The following is a 6,076-nucleotide window of genomic DNA, read 5'->3' on the forward strand; positions in this document are numbered from 1 at the left end:
CACACACACACACACACACACACACACACACACACACACACCCAAATACACACTGGATAAACAGAAAAAAATTAAATAAAAGATGCAATAGACTTAACAAGCTGGACAGGATCTTGAGAAATTGGTTTGACAAGGAAGAAAGCTGCCCTATGCAAGTCTGTAAGAATTCTAACAATTTTCTAGAAGCAGTATCCTCTCAATACACACTAACACTTATCTCAACATAGGTCTTGAGATTCCTAACAGATTATATTTTTTGCTAAAGAGAAAAATNTGTTCTACCAAGTCAAGGTTATTGAATAATGAGGAAAGAAGGAGAATCTGGTGGCTCCTTTAGATCATTAGCATTGTAGAGGACTCCTCCAAATGATGTAGGATTTCCTCTGGACTACCAATCTTGGATAAACAGCCATACAAAAAACTATCTCTATGCTACATATATGCAGGCTCAGGCAAGTGTGATAAATTTTTTTATTCTCATATTATCCAGAGCTTAGAAAGTTAATAAATAAATTACATTGAAAGTCTAGCTTTCAATGTAATTATGGACATAACATCTTGGGGGTATGGTACTGTCTCAGGTTTAAGTTTATACAGTTTAAAGTCATAATGTGAGAATTCACTTGACTCCATAAAAAAACACTGGTAAGTTATGATTAATTTCATGACTTTACATAACTTTTCTCTATAAGATTATTATAAAACTCAGAGTCATTAGTCACTGGAATTTTATAATGTTTTACACATCTAAATCTCAACTGATCCACAGGCATCAATTAAAACCAACACAGCTAACCCTCTTGTGAAATATTTAATTTTCAATCCTGTCAAAACTTTTGTTTAATAACTCACCTTTGAAACATTGTTGAATGCATGTAGGTTTACATGCGATACTATTAGTTCATTGACCCATCTCAGAGATTTAACTGATGATGAAACAAATGCAGCCCATACTAGCTTAAGTAATGTTTAAATTTACCTTTGATTTCTACTAAATTAATAAACCTATGAATGCTGAGAAATAAAGGTGGGATACCTTAACAAGTCTCCAATATCCTCTCCTCTCATTACTTCTTGTTCATACTATTTCTTGTCTTGTCTCTCATCATGGACATAAGTCTCATTCACTCAGGCCAGCTACTTTTATGAGCATGGATACTGGGAAGAACATAGTTCTAGATGCTTATTCACATTTTAACTTGCCAATCAGGACGCAAAGGTCTTTATTACCAGCTCCAATCTAAAAAAATTTACCATGTCATACTGTCGGGCAGTGGGCACATGGAAAGGAAGGGGGCTTACCCACATCCCGCCAGATCTCCAGAGCTCTGGGCGGGCAGACATGGGGGGACTGCCACGCGCTTTCCACATGGCACGGGTGGATGTCTGGCTGTGGGATGCCACGGAACCCCAGTCTGTGGGGAATGAAGAGGGAGTAGTCCTGGGTCTCTGGACCTCATGGAGGCCAATGACAACAGGTTCTCAGTCTCAGACTTCCTAGACACCAATGTTTGTCTCAGAAGAGATGAGAACAAAGGGCTCTGGGGGCAGCTCAGTCAGCTGCCAGACTGAAGGGAAAAGGGCACTGGGTGGCTTCCATGTGGACGATAGTCCTTGGTCCAGTCTGGTGGCTGGAAATGCTGAGAGGCCTTCCTGTGGGAGATTAGACATGGCCTATTCCATTGTTCTAACAGGGCAGGTCTTGATGAGCAGAGATGGTCTGTGGTTTTTAAGGTGTTTATTGTAGAAAGGCAGAGAGGGAGAAGAGTAGGGAAGTAGAAGCAGCCATGGCCACATAGAGAGAAAGACGGGAGGAGGAGAAGGAGAAGGTGAGAGTAGGAGAACAATAGCTTATGAGAGAGGAGAGGCCAAACAGCCCCTTTTATAATGGGCTGGGCCATCTTGCTCTTGCCAGGTAATGGTGGGGAGGAGCATACCTGGCTATTTCCAGGTAACTGTGAATGTGGAGTCTAGCCAGAATGCCAGGAGCTTTGAACATTGTCTACGTGACTGATAGACACAGGATTATGGAGTTGGGGGCTCCATGGTATTAGGTGCCTGTGTCTGGGAACATGGCTCATTGTTCCATCCCACTAGGTCTCTGGAGTAAGCTTCACTCAAGCAGAACACAGACAGCCTTTCACAGTCCCACATTATATACCACTGCTTAAAACCCCAATAGATTAAGTATAAACACACACACACACACATACACACAGGCAAACACACATGAGAAATCAATGATTGATCATAGATAGATCATAGAATAGGCTAATTCTCATATCCTAAAATCCTATATTCTTTCAAAGAAATGGACAGAGTAATCAAAATGTATCACTGATTTCACCAGTTACAATGCAGCATTGTAGCTAAAATGTATAACATAGAAATTGCTTTTGAATCCTTATTGAGGTAAGCATTGGCAAGAAAAAGTAAAAGAGATAGATATATATATAAAATAGACAGAGAACACTTCTCCCAAGATGAGGATACCTAAACTGACATTCAAAGTGTAGGAGTTAGTTAGATGAGAAATAAGTCTTCCAAGCAGTGGGGAAAATGGGTAAAAATGGAAAGCATAATTAAGTCCCCCAAATATTCATAGAATCAAAGTTAGAAGGTTAAAATATCAAAAGAGATCTTGCATAACGATCAATAATGTATTTTTTTAACCTTTAAAGCACATGTTAGCTACTACTCTATCTTTTGTGATATGGTTTCTCATTGTAATGATGCACAAAGAGCCTGAACAAAGTAGCCTTTGTCACTATTTGGTGGATGACTTGAAACAATCATGTCTCTAGGGACCTCAACATTCCATTTGTTTGTGAAGGTGAATGAGTTAGACTGAGCTGTTATCTCTAATACTGTCTGTCTCAGGTAAATTGTTGAAGTTTTGAGGTCAATAAAGAGACTCATTGGGAGAGAGTGCACAAAGATATTATAGTTCACCCTATACAATTCATTCTGATAAAAGATGATAATTCTCACAAAACTCATTAAAGATAAGTGAAAATATAATCCTATGGAGCAAAAGATGTAACAAAGTCCTGTCAGAAGATCTTTTGAAGGTATAGCCATTCTGGGTGGGATTGAGACCTCAGAGCCACTGGTCATCAAAGAAGAGTAAATGAACAGCCTCTTCAGGGAACTCGGCAGGGAGGATTGTGTAGTTTTGTTTTGCTGACAATGATTTCCTAGAGTGTCACCAAAGGTGTATACAGAAAGAAATAAAACCTAATCTTAGAAGCATTAACAGCCAGGGCTTTTCATTCCCAACATACATGCCAGCATATCTGCTAAACAGAACAGCAGTATTGGAAGCCCAGTAAGGGAAAGCTATTTGTTTCTGATGAAAAGAATGGTGTATTGCCTCGGAGTGTGAATAGGACATTTCTTCCCTTCCCTTGTAATGTGGTTGAGGCCATCAGTCAACTTAGGACCACCTGCAGGAACACTCCACAGGACCACCCTTCAGAAAGGCTGATTTGCCTTAGGCCATGCTAAAGAAAGAGGAAGAATTGATTAATCCCTTGATGAGTTAACATACTTTTCTTTCCTGAAATTCTTATGTTCTGGGCATTCAAACCGTATGTATGTAGTTATAATACTGTCCACCTTTTTGAGTCCCTTCTCAGAAACACATAACTTTCCATTTTTTTTTCTTTTTCTCATATTTTTCTTCTTTTGAATACTTTCCAAAGCTTGGGAATAGATTGCAGGACACTCTGGCTTTCTCTCTCTCTCTTTTTTTTTTTTTTTCTAAATAATCCTTGCCCCAACTACTATTTGACTGCTCCATGAATGGCATGGTTTTCTCTTCCTTTCCTCCAAAATTCTCCTTTGGGCAGCTGCAGAGACTTACGGTATTCTTGGCCAGCAAATAACTTTTTTTATTATTATTATTATCTATTTTTCTCATGAATATTATATCCAGACTACAGTTTCCCCTCCCTACCCTACCTTCCAGTCTCTCCTACCTCTCCTCTCCTCCAAATCCTCCCCCCTCCCCCTTCCTTCAGAAAAGAGCAGGTCTTCCAGGAACAATAACCAAACCTGGCTTAAGGCATAACAATCTTCAATAAGTCCAAGTACTATACCATACTATCACCTTAAGGCTGGATGAGACAATCCAGTAGGAAAAAAAAAAGAGTTCCCAAAACAGGGAAAAGAGTCAGAGATAGCTCCCATTCCTACTGTTAGGAATCCCACAAGAACACCAAGATACACACAACATACATGGCCTAGATCAGACCCATCTAGGCTTCCTAATCTATGCAAGTCCAACTGAGTCCTGTGGGTCCTGTTCTTGTGGTATCTTTGGCCCTTCTGGCTCCTCCAATCTTTCTCCCCTCCTCTGCAGGACTTCTTGAGCTCTGTCTAGTGTTTGGCTATGGGACTCTGCCTCTGTCCCCATCAGTTGCTGGATGAAGTCTCTCTGGTTGGGATTATTTTAGGCTCTGCATAAAACATTCTGCAGGCAGGACCAACTGCTGGTTAAAGTTTTTGTGGCTGGGTTGGTGTCCCAGTCCCTCCACTTGAGGCCTAACCTTATTATTACAGAAGATGATTAGTTCAAGCACCATGTCCCCTATTATTAGGAGTCTTTGCTTGGGTCAAACTCCATAGATTCTAAGGAGTTTCCGTTGCACTAGGTTGCTACCTTGCCCTTAAATGGCCCCATCCCAATTCAAGGCCTCTCTTCCATTATTCTCTTCCATTATTCTCTTACTTTATCCCCCATTCCCTGCACATGATCTCTCTTTCTGTTTGCATTCTGACCCGCACCCAGTCTATCTGGAAAATTTCTGTTTCCTCTGTGCAAGATCCCTGCATCAGCCTTAAGTCCTTCTTGTTTCTTAACCATTCTGGGACTGTGGATTGTAGCATGATTACCTTTTATTCTACAGTTAATAGCCACTTATAAGTGAGTGTATATGATTTTTGGTCTTTCTGGGTCTGGGTTGCCTCACTCAGGATACTTTTTTTCTAGTTCCATTAAGTTGCTTGTAAACTTCATGATGCCACGTTTTTAAACAGCTGAGTAATACTTCATTATGTAAATGTAGCACATTTTCTTTGTCCATTCTTTGGTTGAGGGGGATCCAGGTTGCTTAAAATTCCTAGCAATTATGAGTAAAGTTGCTATGAACATAGTTTAGCAAGGATCCTTGTGGTATGGTGAAGACTCCTGTGGGTATATGCCCAGGTATATAGCAGGGTCTTGAAGTAGATTAATGGCCAATTTTCTGAGAACATGCCATATTGATTTCCAAAATGACTGTACAAGTTTGCACTACCACCAGAAATGGAAGAGTGTTCCTGTTGCTCTATGTCCTCACCAGCATAAACCATCACTTGTGTTTTGATCTTAGCCATTATGACAGGTTTAAGATAGAATCTCAAAATCCTCTTCGTTCCCGGATCCTGCCAAGACTAGTCTGCATAGGTGAGAGTATGGACTACAGAAGCTAACAGCTTCTGGGACAGGCGGGACCCACAGAGCTTCTAAGGCAGGACCCATTTTGGGCTCCAGACATCCAGGTACCTTCCCTGCCAGAGGACAGGTGTCCAATCCGCCGAGGAGGGTTTTGCCAGAGCATCTGCAGGAGCCATCTTCTTTCCCAGATCCCACCAAGACTAGTCTGCACAGGTGAGAGTGTAGACTACAGAAGCTAACAGCTTCTGGGACAGGCCATGTTTAGGGCCTTCATCTTCTGCCAGGAGGCAAGTCTGAACAACAGACATCTGTGCACCTTCTCTGCAAGAGGAGAGCTTGCCTGCCGAGAGTGCTCTAACCACTGAAATGCAGGAGAGAGCTACTCTCCCAGGTTTGCTGGTAGAGGCTAACAGAATCAAGAGAGGAACAAGCTCTAACCAGAGACAACTATAACAACTGACTCCAGAGATTATCAGATGGCGAAAGGCAGATGTAAGATTCTTACTAACAGAAAAAAAGACCACTCACCATCATCAGAACCCAGCACTCCCACCTCAGCTAGTCCTGGGTACCCCAACACACCTGAAAAGCTAGACCAGGATTTGAAGGCATAGCTCATGATGATGGTAGAGGACA

The sequence above is a fragment of the Mus caroli genome, chromosome 6 (genome assembly GCF_900094665.2).
Source record: "Mus caroli chromosome 6, CAROLI_EIJ_v1.1, whole genome shotgun sequence".
NCBI classification, from domain to species: domain Eukaryota; kingdom Metazoa; phylum Chordata; class Mammalia; order Rodentia; family Muridae; genus Mus; species Mus caroli.